General features: G+C 56.2%; 1 protein-coding gene across 7 annotated transcripts in view; it reads left to right on the top strand.

Annotated features, from left to right (window-relative positions):
* The window catches only part of SRC (SRC proto-oncogene, non-receptor tyrosine kinase), a 55074-nt gene that overhangs the window by 1033 nt on the left and 37019 nt on the right, over positions 1 to 17022 (top strand). The gene's annotated exons all lie outside the window — the stretch shown is intronic.

Consider the following 17022-nt stretch of genomic DNA (forward strand, 5'->3'; position numbering starts at 1 on the left):
AGCCTCCTCTCTGGGCAGGTCCTACCTCCTGTCTGCTCAGAAGTTGGCAAAAGTTTAAGATTTCGCCCCCAGGCCGGTCCATCTGCCTGTCTGGGCTGGGGTTGGTTGTGGGTTGGAGTCCCAGCGGGCCGCTGCTTTCTCACCCTTGCTGTGCTTCCTCAAGCAACTGCCTGCTCTCTCTGAGCTGGGGGCCCTCCTCAGGTCCAGCTGTGAGCCTGGCTGGGCCTACTGGGCTGGTGGAAGGACTGGGTGAACAGAAGGTCCTCACCTGTGGGGTAGCAGTTCAACCTCTGGGACCTTCAGGCAGACTTGAGAGTGGACAGAGCCTGTGTGGCCCTGGGTGAGGTGTCCCCAGCTTCAGGGACACTGTCCAGTTGGGGCAATGGTCTCTGGATCACCTGAGGTGACTCCAGGCCTGGCTTCAGTCAGCTGAGATCACACTTGATTTCAAGAATGGAGCAGGCTGATGCTGTTGCTGAGCCTCATCTTGGCTTTCTGGCTGGAGAGACAAGACCTAGGCTTCTGGTCACACTGGGTTACCTGGGCCAAAGGACCGCCTCTCTGAGTCTGCTTGTGTGCAGTGGGGATCCCCAGGGGAAACCTGTAGGCACTTCTGCAGGTAGGGCCTTGGCATGTAGTAGGTGTTCAATAAATGAGCATGGCACTGGATGAATGGCCTGAAAAAGATGGGCATGAGATGAGATGGCTGGCTCTTGTGGGGCTTATCCCAGAAGAGGGCGGATCGGTGTCCCCAAAGCTACCTCCTAACCCCTTGAGGAGGAACCAGCCTCAGTGCAGTCTTGCCACCCAGGGCTTGAGACAACTCGCTTCTCCTTCTGGCTTCAGTTTTGTTCAGTGTAAAATGGGCTCGTGAGAATGATAGCTGCTAACATCTGTCGAGTACCTCCTAGGAGGTAGGGATTTTTGTGTATCCCCTTTTTGCTGGGGAAGAGACTGAGGCTCTGAGAGCGGAAGTGACTTGACTGAGCCACACAGTTTGAAGCTGGAATAAGAGCCTAGAGCTCAGAGTCCCCAGTCTGGCTGCCCTTGTTCCCTTCCCGTGATGGAGGAATGGGTGTTTCTCAGTATGGGACCAGGCACACGACAGTGTTGGAAAAGACTCCGATGAGTGATTGTGCGGAAGCCACGAGGCCCTTTGGGTGAAGTGGTGTGCCGTGGTGATGTGGTCTTTCCACCCAAGGAAATGATTTACAGTGTATCACCTCTCTCAGCTGACTGCCTGCCTAGGCCCTCCAGTATGACCCCTGGGCCTTTGCTCCTGAAGGTTTCCCCGCCGGGAGTGCCCTCTCCTCTAGGAGCTGCTTGTCTGCTTTTGCTCTTTAAGGCTTCGTTTAAGGCCCACCTCTTCCAGGAAGGCCTCCCAGCTTTCTCCTCCTCTCCCCTAGCCTCTTCCCAGGCGTGAAGTATCCCCAGCTCATAGCCAGTTCCTGCTTTGGCTTCTACCCTGATTGTGACCTGGGAGTGGTGGGGTGGTGGGTAGGGGGAGGTTGTCTGGCTCCTTCAAACCCCAGGAGCCAGGAGGGAGATGGCTCAGTGGTCTGTGACCAACCACCCATTCCCTGAACCTCAACTGACCCCGTTTTCCCAAACCTGCTGAGATACAAGCATCCATGGCCCTGTGTTGAGTACCTATGATGTTCTAGGAGCTTTGATCTTGAGCTGAGCATTGTGTGATGGGTTAGCAGTGGGAGCTGTAGGAGACCTTGGGAGGCTTCCAGGAGGTGGTGACAGGGGCGGCGGAGGGGGCAGGGAGCAACATTTTCCTCAACAAAGAAGGGGACACAGTATTCTTTCTTCCTTTCAGCTCGGACATGTCCCGGGGCCCCTGGGGGAGGCTCTGGGACGTGTGTGGGAGTGGTCAGCTTGGGTGGGTCCTTGCTGGGGAATTGTGAACAGTCCTGGCTGCCCAGAAATGTAAGTCTAGAGAGTGAGCCAAGTATAATAGCAAACAAGTTACCAAGTAAATGAATGTATAATCACAGATGTGATAAGCGTTGAGAAAGAGCTGTGGGGTGCAGAAGAATCATGAAAGAAGCACGGAGGAGTCCTCCAGGCATGGAGCTGGGGATAGGGCTTCCCAGGCAGAGGGAACTCATGTGCAAAGGCCCTGAGGCAGGGAGTGTGTGCTGTTCTGGAGAAACAATGGGAAAGCCTGTGAGTCTGGAGCACAGAAAATTAAGACGAGCAGATGAGAGGTGAAATGAGGGGATGTTATCAGCAGGGCTGGGCCATGTGGGGCCACATGGGCCTTGGGAAAGTTTGGCTTCCATCTTCGCACAAGGCGCTGATTGGTGTCCCCTGTGTGAACAGCTCCAACTTGGGGACCAGGGAGGTCAGAGCTGACCAAGTCACCTGGGAGAAGTAAATCTGTGGGCTGGACTCTAGGTATTCTGTGGGGGCATAGATCAGGTGTCAAGAGGAGGAGGCACTGGAGGCTGGGCTTTGAGAGTAGAGTAGGAGTTCAGTAGCAGGAAAGCAGGAAAGGGTGAGAGCCAGGGGTAGGGGCAGTGCCATGCAGAATGGCTGGAGGCTGGGAGCAGGAAGGGGTCAGCTGGGGAGCTGGAGACTAAGGTATGGTAAGGGCTCAGGAGTCAGACAGGCCTGCATTCAAGTTCTGACCATGCCTGCTTGCCGGGTGTCCTTGGCTCATTCATCTTGTCTTTCTGAGACTTAGCTTCCTTGTCTTGAAAATGGGAAGAGTCAATATCTTCCTATGGAGTGAGGGTTCAAGGAGGGCTGCCTGGAACCAGCAGGTCCTCGGGGGAGTGGGACCTGCCCTGTGCGGTGTGAACACTGGGCGTGTCAATTGCCCTGATGAGTTGACCTCTCCCCAGCTGTCCCATGAAGGCTTCGAGGGGATGAGCTCACTAATTCTGAAGGTGCTGGCCTCAGAAAGGATGTTGGTGGCCAAGGCCATCCATACACTGGGTGACCGGAGTCCTGCCTTGCCCTTTGTGTGTGAGGAGGCTGAGTTGGGGAGAGCTCTGTGGGTCCAGCTTGTCCCAACTTTTGGAAAGCTTGCCTTCAGTGATATTAGGCCATTTTCCACCTGTGAGTACTGAGACCCGGAGGGGGAAGACACTTGGTAGGGTCTCCCAGTTGCCAAGTGACAGGGCTGAACCTAGGCTTGGGGCTCTGGGCTCCTAGTCCAGGGCAGGGCCTCCCGTGCCTCTGCAGGCCTAAGAGACCCTTCAGAGGCCTCCGTCCCCTGCCCTGAGCCTTTTGACCAGAGCCTCATTTCCTGCCTTAGCTGTGTGGCCACGCAGCCTCTATCTCTCTTGGGTTCCCCCAGCCCTTTACTTCCCCTCCACTGCTCCTCCCCACTTATCTCCATGGTAAACCACTCTGGTCTCCACTGGAGCCCCTAGAGGGTTGGGGGCCACTTCCTTTGGGGGCACCTCAATTTCCTCATCTATGAAGTGGGATGGTATGAGTCATGGCTCCTGGGGTGTCCCAAGGGGACTGAAATAAAGCGTTTAGCACACATTAGCTGGATGAATGGGGCGGGAACAGCTAGATACATGGTCAAGTCCATCGTTTTCTGGCAGCTGACACCCCCTTCCTGTGACTCGGTTTCTGATGCTGTAAAATGGGCATGGGGCTTGCACTTAGTAGGGCCAAAAGGAGGACGAGGTGAGGCCATAACCTAGGCTCTCACCTGGTGGCTGGCTCTGCATCACTATCCCTGGGGAGGGTGACCCCAGAGGTACCTCCCCTGTGTTCAAGGCCCCGTTCCCAGCTGTCTGTCCAAAGGCAGATCACTCAGCCTCTCTGAACCTCAGCTTGTGCACACCTCCCTCCTTAGGATTAAATCAATAAATGTCTCCCAGCGCTTGAAACTACTGGATATCCAGTAAATGTTACGTCTTTCTTTCTCCCTTCTCCTTCCTTGCGTGCATGCTAAGTCACTTTAGTCATGTCTGAGTCTTTGCAACCCTATGGCTGTAGCCTGCCAGACTCCTCTGTCCGAAGGATTCTCGAGGCAAGAATACTGGAGTGGGTTGCCATGCCCTCATCCAAGGGATCTTCCTGATCCAGGGATCGAATCTGTGTCTCTTATGTCTCCTGCACCGGCAGGTGGGTTCTTTACCACTCGCGCCACCTGTGAAACCCTCCCCTCCCTTGGGGAGAACTCAGATGTTACCCAATCTAGGGGTGGCCCTAGGACTCAGATTCCCCAGGCCTGGACTGTGCTCTGTTAAAAAACATGCTGAGGCCCACTCGGAGACTTCATGGGAAAGAGTGCTGTGATAGATTAGTAGTGTTAGATATCACTGTGTATGTGCCATGAGTTTGTCATTCCTGATCTATTCTGAGCTTTTCTTTTCACAGATGGGGGAATTGAGGCCAGAAAGACCCAGGACATAGTATTCAAGCAGGGTGAAAAATGCACATCTCCTATCTTTTCATCCGGGGCTCTCCCCACCCAGCCAGCTTGTTCACAATACAGCCCCACAATACAATGCGGGGGTCGGGGAGGCTGAGTCAAGGAGTAGATGCTTGGGGAAGATCCCAGAGCTGGAAGTCAGAACCTCAATTTCCCCGCTCCTTGCTGCAAGACCTTGAGCAAGTGACTTCCCCTGCAACCTGGGCTTCAGTTCCTCTCCTCCTCTTGAAACTGTCCAGCAGAGTTCCAGAATAAAATGAGAAGCCAGAGAGGAGAAGTAGTCCAGTGATCCTGTCCAAGCCTCTTTGTGCTCCGTTCCTCAGGTTCCTCATCTGTTTGGTGAGGGCTCTTCCCTCCTGAGGTTCTGAGACAGGGATCCTAGTAGGGGATCTCCAGGGGCTGGCTCCGGCTGCGTCCTTATTGATGCCGGGTGGGCCTGGGGATGTCAGTGGGGCTGGAGGCTATTGAGAGACTGTGGGGATGGGTGTTTGGGGTCCTCAGACCTGCTGGGCTGTGAGGCTGGTGCAGGCGGATTCCTGCTGCTATGGGATGGAAATCGGGGTTGGAGTGGCATCCGGAAGCTTGGTCTACTCTGTCAAGGTCTGCTTATCTTCTCTCCGGCTTGTTTTGTTGTTTAGTCGCTCAGTTGTGTCTGACTTTTTGTGACCCTATGGACTGTAGCCCGCCAGGCTCCTCTGTCCATGGAATTCTTCTGGAGTGGGTGGCCATTTCCTTCTCCAGGAGATCTTCCCAACCCAGGGATTGAACCCATGTCTCTTGCATTGGCCCCAGATTGTTTACCACTGAACCACCTGGGAAGCTCCTCTTTCCGGCTGCTTTATCCAGATTCTCAGTCTTGATTTTTACTCTGTCTGATGTCAAGGTCCAGGTCACAGTGAGGTGACTCATTCCAACCTTTGTGTCATCCGGGGGTGGGAGGAATTTTTGTTTTTACTACACAGAAGAGGAAACTGAGGCTCAGAGAGGCTAAGAGCTGGAGCCACAATCACCCATCAGAGTGTGAGCCCAGCTTTCTGGCTGCTGGTCAATGTGTAGCATCTGAGTCCCACTGAATGGGAGCTCAGCTTAGCTGAGGTCTTGCCCGAAATAGCATGGGTGTGTGGCTGGGCTGACAGGCGATCCTGCCTCCCTAGGCTTCCGGCTCTGGCTGGTGGATCTCCACTCAGATCTGGAATCCTGGGACTTGCAGGGACTGCCCAGCTCCCAGAATCAGCATAACCTGGGTGCTCCATGGACGCTACTTCCACTCAGATTTTTGGACCGAATGGGTTCTGGGTTCAAATCCTGGCTGTGCCCCTTGTTTGCTGTGTGTGATTGCAGGGAAATGGTGGCTCTGAACATGAGTCTCCCCATCTCTGAAGTGGGGATGTCAGGGCCAATGCAACTTCGACCAGGTGGCCTGAGGGTCAGGCGAGAGAATGTGTGTCTGCTCTGGCGCAGGGCCCCCACGCAGTCCGTGCTTAGGATTTCTGAGTGCCTGTAATTATGAAGGTAATTCCCTGATGAGGCAGGAATTCTGGGTCTCTGCAGGCCAGTGAATCCAGGAGCCCTGAGGCCTGAGACTGGACGCCCGTGTCCAGGCTTGTCCACTGGGGCGGGGATGGGGGGCGGGGAGGTTAACTATAGACAGAGAGGTTTGGTGGCCGGACCAATTGCAAGCCGCCAGCTCCCTCCAGCTCCCTCCAGCCTCCTGCCTCAGCGCCTGCCCTCCTGTGGCTTGTGAAGGCCTTTGAGTGTCCTGAGCCCTGGCATTCAAGGACTCCCTTACTGAATGGGTCCATTTCTCCAAAAGTGGCTGCTGTTTGAGCACTGCGTGCTTTGCATCTTTGCCCGCTGGGCCTGGAGTCAGGGACTGTCACCACTCTTGTGTTTTGGGGGAGGCACAGCTGAAGCTGAGAGAGGCTGGAGGGGCCTAGGGCCCACAGCAAGGGCTCCTGGACGTGGCGGTGGTCTGGACCACGCTCTTCCCTCCACTCCACCCTGTCGCCTCCCACTTTCCCCTTTCACTCAGGTGACCCGTTAGCCTTTCTGAATCATCGGCTGCCTTCCTGCCGGCCCCGGGCAGTCTAGCGTCCATGCTTTGACTCTGCGGGTCTTGCTGCCAGGCGTTCCCGCCCTCTCCCGTGGCTGAGATGTCTCTGCCTCTGGAAAGTTCTGGCTGACCACCCTGTGCCCCAACCCAAGTCTACACTTTCCAAGCTTCTCTGTACCCCACCCCCCCATTCTCTGCCTTCCCTCATGGCTGTAGCACATTCTACCTTAGATGGCAAGTCGCAGGATTCTTCTTGCCTCTAAGGGAGTACAGTGATCGTCATCACTCTCAAGGGTGCCACGCTTTGCAGTTTACCAAGCTCTTTTCACCATCGCCTTTGATCATCCCCAGCAGGGCTGGGAGGGAGACAGACTATCTAATAATCCTCATTTGGGGAATTCCCTGGTGATCCAGTTGTTGGGACTTCCACTGCAGGGGTTCAATTTCTGGTCAGGAAATTAAGGTCCTATAAGCCTCGCAGCCAAAATAAAAAACCCAGCAGACTTCATTTGGCAGGATGAAGACATGGAGGTCTCAAGGCAGCATCATGCCAGGCACTGCTCTCTCCGCATAGGCAGGCTGAACTGAGCTGCCCTCCCTGCATACGCTCTCAGTCCTTCCAGGGAGGACCACCTTCCTCAGGGACCTGTGAAAGCCTTGATTTAGTAGCAAAAGGAGGAGCCAGAAGTTCAGAGAGGGGAAGTGATTTGTCCGAGGTCACACAGCCTGGAAAGCTGGCAGAGCTCGGAGGGTTCCCTCTAGGGAAGAGGTAGGCTGTACCCCCCTTCCTGCCCCTGCAGAGCAGAGAATCAGATACCACCCAGATCCTGGAGGGGCAGCGAGCCATCGGCCCAGCCCTGAGGCGTCTTTCCTGAGCACATAGTTGAGCCCTCGCTCAGTGGCAGACGAATGTCCGTGTCCCGTCCCCACAGTGTCCCTGCAAGGCAGAAGTTCTGGCCCCATTATACCAAATAGAGGCTCAGAGGAGCAAAAGCACAGTGGCTTGGCTGCGGACCCAGGCCTCCTGAATACTGCAGGCCTGCCCTGCCCTGTCCTCTGTTCCTCCTGCCTGACCCCTGATCGCTCCTCCAGCCCCGTCCCCACTGTTCCTCTCGGGGCAGTGTGAAGGCCAGGGACTCCCCTGGAAAGCCCCACCCCACCCCCCGCCGTCCCCAGCCCCACAGCCTTCTCCTCTGCCTCCATGCTAGCTGTGTGACTTTGTGAGTTAGCTCACTGCTCTGTGCCTCAGTTTCCCCATTTGAAAAACAGGCCTGATGGTAATATCTGCATCACAGACTTGTTCTAAGGATCAAGTGAGGCCTTATGCGTGATGCTCTGAGCAATGCCAGCATGTAGGAAACACTCAATATGTGTTGGCTGTTACTTTATTATAATTTGTATCAAGGCTTTCCAGGTAGCACTGGAAAAGTGATAAAGAACCTGCCTATCAATGCAGGAGACATAAGAAATGCGGATTTGATCCCTGGGTCAGGAAGATCCCCTGGAGGAAGACAAGGGAACCCACTTCAGTATTCTTGCTTGGAAAATCCCATGGACAGAGGAGCTTGGCAGGCTATGGCCCATAGGGTTGCAGAGTTGGACACGCCTGAAGCAACTTAGCACACATGGGGAGGAATCACAGCTCCAGTCTCCAAATAGGAAACCTGAGACTCAGAGAAAGGAAATCGTATCCACCAGTTCAATCCATAGAGGAGTGTCACAGCCAGAGAGTTCCTGGGGCACATCGCACTTTCCGGATGGGAAAACTGTCCCCTTTTGGACTCAGTTTTCTCATCTGTGCAGTGGGTCTGTGCGTGTTTGAGGGGAGACAGTTGTATCACATTGGCCCAGGGTGGCTCCTCAGTCCCCAGCCACTCTGAGGGGAAGGTCAGAAGGATGTAGGGGCTCTTGTTCTATCTGGGCCAGTGAGGTTCTCTGGCCCTGAGCTATGCCAAGTCCCCAAGCCTGGGCTGACATAGAAAGGTGAACCAGGCCTGTCAGACCTCCTGGGTGGTCCTCTGGCTGCCACCACCCAGGTCCCACCACCTTCCATCTGGTCTACCTGCCTCCTCTGCTCTGTGTCCTGAGCCAATGGCTTCTCTTTTTGAGCCTCAGTTTTCTTATCTGTGAGATGGGGGCAGGAGTCTTTTCCTCATATGACTGTTGGGAAGATTTGATAAGCTCATTCCCCCCAGGTGCCTACCTGTGTCAGGCTTATACTAAGTGCCCAGTCGGTGGCCATGATGCCAAGGAAGGGCAGGATTCTGACCGACAGCCAGGGCAACAGCATTCTGGGCAGAGGATGCAAGTGAGCAAAGGCTGGGAGGTGGGACAGTTTAGGGAGCACCCAGTGGGTAGGTGGGGGCAAGTGGGATTGGATTGGGACTAACCCTGAGGGAGGTGGGCGGGGTGTCTGCACCACCATCTCCAGCTGCAGTGGTCTCGACCTCCCCGTTCTCCAAACTTCAGATCTCCCTTTGCAGCCTTGGGAGCGGCCACCTGCCCTCCCCACCCCCACCCCCGCCAGGTGTTCCCGGAGGCCCTGGAACCAGATGAGCCACCGTTCTATTTGGGGACAATTCTGCTGCTCCCATTTCTCTCCTGTGCCCTAGTTTTAGAAACGACGTGGGTTTGGTTACCAGTTGGCCATTGGTGGAAAGCCCCCCTCCCCCACTCCACCCCTACCTTAGATCTGTGGGCAGTGTGGGCAAAATAGGAGTCAGTCCTGCCTCTGGGAGTTGCTCCTGGCTTCTGCCCGTGGGTTCTCCAGGCAGGGGGTTGGCAGCTGGCGTTTGGACTATCTGCTGGTGAGATCTGGGCCTTGTTCTGGGTGCCGGGGACCCCAAAGAGGCACTCTGGGAGCAGCCTACACCCCAGGGGAGCCAGACACAGACCCTGATCATGGCCCCAGCACCAGGTAGATGCTGTATGAACTGGGGCAGCTGTTACGATGCCAGAAGGGCTTTACAGAGGAGGTGATACCTGGCCTGAAGCTTAAAGGGTGAGGAGCAGCAGGAGCTCGTGAGGGAAAGAGAAGGGTGAGGGCCTGCCAGCAAGAACAGACAGGGTGAGCAAAGATCTGGGGAACTGGGGAGGTCAGATCCAGGACAGTTAGACGGTGATGAGGTTGGTCAGGCAAGGCTTCGGACTGCGACTTCTGGGAGCAGGGCCGGCCTCTTGCTGAAGGTGTGAAGGGAGGGCGGAGAGAAGGATCAGGCTGGGCTCAGGTGCTCAGTTACTGTTGCCAAGTGAAGGCAGCCCACATAGGCTGGGGTTCAAGATAGGGATCAAGAGCCCCTAGCTGGGACAGAAGGGAGGGGCTGGTCTGGGGTCTTGGAGAAGTGAGTCAGGGAAGACTTCCTGGAGGAAGCGATACATATGACATCCTTGGGAGAATGGAACGGTTCTCTGGGAGCAGGTAGAACTTGTGAAAGGCCTGAAGGTACAGTGTGAGTAGCTCTACTCTTGTTGGAGTTCAGAACCGCAGAGCTTTCTCCTGGCAGGTGGCTGGTGCCAATCAATGGAGGGCTGGGAGTCCCTCCCTGGGGAGTCTACACACTACCCTTGGGCAGCAAGGAGAAGCCACAGAGGCAGAGGTGGTGGTGGTGATGGGCAGGACTGATTTGCCTGGCCCTGTGGTTAGTGTCCACTGAGGGTAGGTGTCCCGTTGGCACTGTGGCCTTGGTGAAGTGGCCCTGGTAACTGCCCTGAGACCAGATGGGCCTGGAGAGAAGGTGGGTGCCAGGGAGGTACATAGCAGGTCTGGGATTGACAGGGGAGTGGCGGGTGAGGGGTGGGGGAAGTCTACCCCTTGGTCTGTCTGCCCGCCCAGCCTTTCCCTGTGGACGCCTGCCTGGCAGGAAGTGGTGGAAGCGTGTTGGGGCCTGGCTGGCAGATTGCAAAGACACCTGGGGCATGGGCTGGGCATGGAGCGAGGGCTCCGGGTTCAGAGCCCGACCCCCTCTCCCTTGTTGGGTAAACCTCCAAAGGGCAGTGGTCTTCTAAGGGTGAAGGACCAGGTGTGGTTGCCCACTTGTGCCTCCAAAAAAGGCGCCTCCACCCTTCTGAACCCAGAGGCAGGGCGAGTTGAGAGCAGGGGCTGAAGATGCTAGTGCCAGGTGGGCTTGGGTCTGAATCCTGGCTTTGCTCTGTGCTGGCTGGGAGGTCTTGGCCAAGTGACTTTGCCTCACTTTCCCCATACATAAAAATGGGGGTCATCCTAGAACCTCCCTCCTAGGGCTCTCAGGGAGGATTAATGAGATTTTAGAAGGCTGTGCCCAGTACCATGCCAGCCCCTGGGATCCGGCTTTGGAGCTGTTAGCTCAGCTGACCGGGGGTGCTGGGACCTGCTGGGTGGCTGAGGGGCAGCTTCCGGTCTGCCCCAGGCTCTCAGCACTGAGGACAAAGCCCCTTTGTGGTGGGACAGATGGAGCCTGGGAGCGCCCCCCTCTTTGGGAGCCAGGGGGCCATCTGCCCCTCCTCCTCACTCATTCCCCAGGGTGGGGGGCAAGGAGCTTCCTTAGACTGAGAGGATGGGAAATGAAAGTCGGGCTGTGCAGGAGCAGAGACTCCAGCTGCAGAGCCTGGCTGGTGAGCTAGGGCGGACCCTTCCCTTCTCTGGGCCACCTTCTCAGAGCCCTGGGCATCTCTGGTAAGTCCCAGGCCCACGGTGTGTTCACTTATTCATCCATCCATCCATCCATCTAGCCGTCATCCATCCATCTATCATCCATCCATCATCCATCCATTATCCTTCCATCCATCCACCATCCCTCCATGCATCCATCGTCCCTCCATCCATCCATTTGTTCATTCATCCAGTAATTACCAAGTACTGACTCCATGCTAGGCCCTATACTTTGGCCAGTGTCCATTCCGACCGGATGGCCCCAAGCATCCCGGCTGTGAAGTATTGTGACTGTTACACCCACTGCAGAGTATTTGGCTGGGAGTGAGATGGAAGTGGCCCCGGTCCTCCTCCTCAGACATGTACTCATCTAGTGTGTCATGTCATCACAGCTATGGTCCCCACCAGGAAGGAGAAGTGGAAGGTTCTCACTTGGGGGAGGTCAGAGTGGCCTCCTGTGAGGAGGTGGCTTTTGAAATGAGACTCAAAGAGAGAGCGGGATTGGCTGAGTGTGTTGCTGTTTAAACTGGTGGTCAGGACTGGCCTCTCTGAGCAGGAGACGTCTGAGTAAAGCCCCCGAAGGAAGTAGGCGCTGGTGGAGGGAACAGCAAGTGCCAAGGCTCCCAGGCAAGCGTGTACCAGGTTCTTAGGGAAAGGGGAAGTGGCCAGTGTGGGCAGAGCGGGAGGAGGGGAGGGGCGTGGGCCGGGTAGTGTCCACTGGGGTCCTTGGAGGCCCCCATGAGGACTTTGTCTTTCGTCTTGGAGTGTGGGCTGTGAGGGGCGTCAAGCAGGAAGGATGGGTTCAGATGGACATTTCAGAGACACTCTCTGCAGGCAACCAGCCAGCCTGAGGGGTTGACCTGAGGGGTGACTCTGGTGGGAGGGAAGGAGGTGGATTCAGGCTGTGTTTGGAGGTGGGAGTGACAGGGCTTGGAAGTGGGTTTCGTGAAGCACAGGAAGAATCATCCTTCCTCTCTGGGCTGCTGGTGATGTGGGGCTGAGTCTACACCACACGCCACTGGCTTCCTGTTCTTGCTCACTCTCCTCCCCCCGATCCATCTGGAGGCACGGAGGCCAAGCAGCTTCTCCACCTTGTCCTGAGGGCTGGACTGAGTCTTCTGGCTCCTGAAGCTTTTTTAATTTTTATTTATTAGAAGAGGAAATTTATTTATTTTAAATTTTTATTTTAGTTTTGAAAATATTTTGGCTGTACCATGCGGCATCTTAGTTCCCAGACCAGGGATCGAACCCGTACCATCTGCAGTGGAAATCTGAAGTCTTAACCACTAGACCAGCAGGAAAGTTCCTCCCTTCTGTGCCTTTAAGCAATGGTATACCTTAGGCTAACCTGGCAGGATCCTACCCATTTTATAGATGTGAAAACTGAAGCTCAGAGTGGTACACCCATGACCTGGGTTACACAGTAGGGGCAGGGTTAGGATTTGGCCTCTCATGACTCAGGAAGGCCTATGGATTTCGGAAATATGGACCCTGCCCACCTCCTCCAATTCCAGCTATAGATTTCAGGGGGTACCTGAGATTTCTTTCCTACTTTGACCTGTCTTGGGGAGAGAGAAGCTGCCCGTGTGACCTCAGAGGTGGGGTTGGGGACCTGGACTCCAACTTGCCATGTGATCTGGGCCTCAGTTTCCTCTGCTGGAAAATGAGCACAGTAACGGTCCCTACCTCACAGTGTTGGTGGGAGGACCAGATGAAACAGTGCCTGTAAAGCCGGCATGGCAGGCACAGAGTAAAGTGTTCAGTAACTAGCAGGTCTATTTATTATTGTTGCTTCTGTGAGGAATAAGGACGTGTGTGCAAGTCTAGGCTCTGGCCACGTCCACCCCAGGGGTGGGCTCTGGGGGAGGGCTGGAGTCACCAAAGTGGCCTCTTCTAGATAACTCTGGAGGTTGGGATGGAAGAAAGTCCCTGGAACCCGTGCCCGGCGCTGCTTTCCCCCTGGGGAAACGGTCTGGACCCACCTGGATTGGCCGAGGGCCGTGCTGCGCCTGGGTGAGGAGCGGGGCTCTAACCAGGTCGCCTGCTGCCTTGTCGAGCTCCGACATCGCCTCTTTCCCCGTTTCGGGCTTCCCGGCTGAGGACAGGTCCTAGGGCTTGGAACTGGGTTTCATGGGGCACAGGAAGAATCGTCCTTACTCTTGGGCTGTTGGTGATTCAGGAAGGGACCCCGCCCTTTACAGAGCAGGTCAGGACCTAGGGTCTGGAAAGGGGGTCTCCTTCCTGTCCAGAAAGAAACCTAAAAGCCGCCTGGACTGGAACAGTTCCATCTCCACAGGGCCGGGGTTAGTGGGAGCAGCACGATCCGCTTGCTGAACCATCATCCTCCCGGGGGGTGGGTCCCCGCTCAGGCAGCGCCCCTCCATCTGCCCGCCATGCCAGCCTGAGCCTGCAGTGCCCATCCCGCCCTGGCCGCACTGGCGGAGCCGGTTTGAGGTCTGACAGCTGTGCGTGTGCTGGCACCGGGAACACAGGACCAGACATGTCCTGGCTGCCCTGGCCCATGGATGGCCCCTGGCTCACGCTTCAGTAACCCCTGGCTCATGCAGCAAGCATCCCTGGTACCCAGTCCGTGCCTGAGCCGTGCGGGGCGGGGCTCGTGGCTTAGAGCTGTCTCACCCTTGCACACTGTCCCGTGTAACCAGGGAGGTCAGAGGCTCTGCCCAGGGGACAGGCCAGGCAGTGGCAGGAGAGTGCTGTAGTTGGGGCATAGGTTGTGCAGCTGGGCAGACCTGGGACGGAGGCCTGTATCTCTTTATCTTAGGGGGCTCCGGATAGGACCCATTCATCCGTCCCTCCCTCTGTTCCTGCCTCCATCCCTCTTTCTATCTCTCCCTCCTTCCATCCCTCCCTCCATCTACCCCTCCCTCCCACAAATATTTACTGAGTACTACTGGGTGCCAGGGGGGCTTCCCTGGTGGCTCAGATGGTAAAGAATCTGCCTGCAGTGCAGTAGGTTCGATCCCTAGGTCAGGAAGATTCCCCTGGAGGAGGAAATGGCAACCCACTCCAGTATTCTTGCCTGGAGAATCCCATGGACAGAGGAGCTTGGCAGGCTACAGTTCATGGGGTCACAAAGAGTCGGACACGACTGAGAGACTAACACACACCATGTGCCAGACCATGTTCTAGAGGTTGGAGATTCAGCAAAGAAGCAACAAGGCAAAAATGTGGTCTCACAAAGCTGACATTCTAGTTGCGGAGATAAAAGCAGAGCAAATAAGGAAAATACGCACATGGTCTGTAAGAACTTGATAGGCTCAGTTGTGTCTGACTCTCTGTGACCCCAGGGACTGCAGCATGCCAGGCTTCCCTGTCCTTCACCATCTCCCGGAGTTTGCTCAAACTCACGTCCATTGAGTCGCTGATGCCATCCAACCATCTCGTCCTCTGTCGTCCACTTCTCCTGCTTTCAATCTTTGCCAGCGTGTCATGGGTCAAACATAAAGCTGGGAAGACTGGCTGGGATAGAGAATGGGTTGTGATTAGCTGATTAGATAGGATGGTGAGGGATGGGAACGCAGGGGGAAGACTTCTCCCAGAAGCTCACGTCCCCGGAGGGGAGGGAGGAGACAGGTCGTTCCCTGAGGCAAGAGAGTCCAGGTAGAAGGAACAGACAGTGCACAGACCATAAGGCGGGGTGCACTGGAGTGTTGGAGAAACAGCATGGGGGCCAGGGGAACAGAGTGGGCAAGGGGGAGAATGGCAGGAGGAAAGGACAGAGAGAGATGGAGGTCAGGGAGGGCCTCCGGATCCTTTTGACGTTGACTGTTACTCCCAGTGAAATGGGGCTCCAGGAGGCTTTCTGAGGGCATCTGGTTGCTGTGTGGGAAGCAGACTGTGGGGACTAAGGATGGAGCCCCCAGACCAGAGAGACGACTGCTGCTTTGGTCTGGCGAGTGGAGAGTGTGACAGTGCTTGGCCTAGCCTGGGGCGGTTCGTGGCAAGGGGTAGGGGCTCAGACATTGTTTTGTATTATTTTCTTTCGTCTTCCTTTTTGGTTTCTTCTTTTGGCTGTGCCGCATAGCATGTGGGGTCTTATAAGTGAGGAAATGGAGGCACAGAGAGGTAGAGTCACTTTTCCAAGGCTACACAGCTAGGAAGGGTCAGAGCTGGGTTTGGGACCCAGGCAGTCTAATGCTTAATCTCTATGTGATGGAGGCTATGTGAGCCCAGAAAAAGAGGGTACCTCTCTCAGTCGAGGGCAGGTGGGGTCAAGTATGGCCTGTGGTCAGGCTCAAAGTGGGCACTGGGGTTCCTGGAGTTGGCTGGGGCCAGGGCTGTGCTGCTTCAGGAGGAAACAGCAGGGTGCAAAGGTCTGGAGGCTGGAGCGTAATTCTGAGTTCAGGGAGGGTCAAGGGGTGGGGAGGAGGGAGCTTGTAGCAGCCACCCCCGCCCCCAGCCTTGGCCTTGATCCCATGAACGAATCGTAGGAGCTTTAAGGGTTTTGGCCATCCTGCTACCTCTGTCCTTGGCCTCAGTCTCGGACGCCATCTCTCTCAGAGACCTCCCAGAGGTCCCCATTTCATGGATGAGTAAAGGGAGGCCTGGACCTTCTGGAGGTTACACGTCCGGGGTGGCACCTGCAGGCTCTGAGTGTGGGGGGCTGAGTTCAGGGCCAGCCATGTGGAGGGGCCTGGCTGCCAGCTGCTCCTGCCCACCCGTGTCCCTGCGGGGGCTGGGGTAGGGGTGGGGAGGAAGGGACACTGTGTGTCCCCAGAGCAGGGACGCAGCCAGAGCTGCTGGCAGGAGTAGCGGGTGCCGTGGGCAGGGGCCGGCTGGCAGCTGTCTCCCCCGGAACCTGTCAGCCATCAGCCGGCGGGGCTGGGGGTGCCTGGGAGGCATGACCTTGGAGAAGCTGGGACAGAGCAAAACTCGTCACCTCAGTGTTCCCTGGGGTCACTCTGATGCTGGGGCGGGGGCGGGGGGTGTCTGTTAAAGAATCCTCGGCATGCTAGGGCCTCTGCCCAGGTGCAGATGCTAAGGCCCGTGAGTGGGTGTGATTTGCGGAGATCACATGGAGATTTGGAGGGAGGCCTTCTGCTTAGCCACATGGTGGCCAGGCCAGGCGGTACCTGGCTGGGTCCCTGAGACCAGCCTGATGCGTGGTCCTTGGGGCCCAGCATCTCCTCTTCCAGCTCCTCCTCACCTCAGTGCCCTTAGGCCTGGTGTGCCAAGAATCTTCAGTCCAAGCCCCATCCCACACCCTCTTTCGAACCCCTAACTCAACTGTGCTGTGTGGCCTGAGGCTGAGTGTGCCCCTCTCTGGGCCTCTGCCTCCACATCTGAGAATGGGGATCTCTTACAAAGCTCTCTGAGATTGGGACTGTCGTCTCCTGGCCCCTCAGCTGCCCTCCCCGTCCGCCTGCTGGGCAGCCTGGCCTGGCCTGTGGGGTCGAAGGGTAGGGGGAGGTCAGTGAAGCCTCCCAATCCTGCCAGCCTCAAAGATGCTCCCATGGCGGGAGAACCGGCTGCCAGTGCCCTTCCTCTCGGGCAGGGGCCTTGGAGAAGGGAGGTGGTAGGAGGTGGGTGTGGGGGAGATGGAGGCACCCACTGTGTGCCCTTCCCCCACATTTTGCTGCTGGAGAAACTGAGGCCACATGACTTAAACTGACCCTTTGCCTTTCTTTCAATGTTCCCACCTCTGGGCCTTTGGCCAAGCAATTGCTTCTGCCTGGATCACGCTTCCCCTTCCTCTTTTCATAAACTGCTTACCTTTGGACCTCCAGTAAGATGTCGCTCCTCCTGGAAGTCCACCGTGGTTTAGGTGCCTCCTCTGGGGCTGGAGACCACTGTGCTCTGACAGGATCGCTGTAGGATGAAGTCTCAATAGTCTGCCCCCATCCCGCTCAGCATGCTCCAGGGCCTGAGAAAATCTTCATGGGCTCCCCTCTCAATTTTTCAGGTCTTTATGAC

The sequence above is a fragment of the Bos javanicus genome, chromosome 13, assembly GCF_032452875.1.
Source record: "Bos javanicus breed banteng chromosome 13, ARS-OSU_banteng_1.0, whole genome shotgun sequence".
In the NCBI taxonomy this organism is placed as follows: Eukaryota; Metazoa; Chordata; class Mammalia; order Artiodactyla; family Bovidae; genus Bos; species Bos javanicus.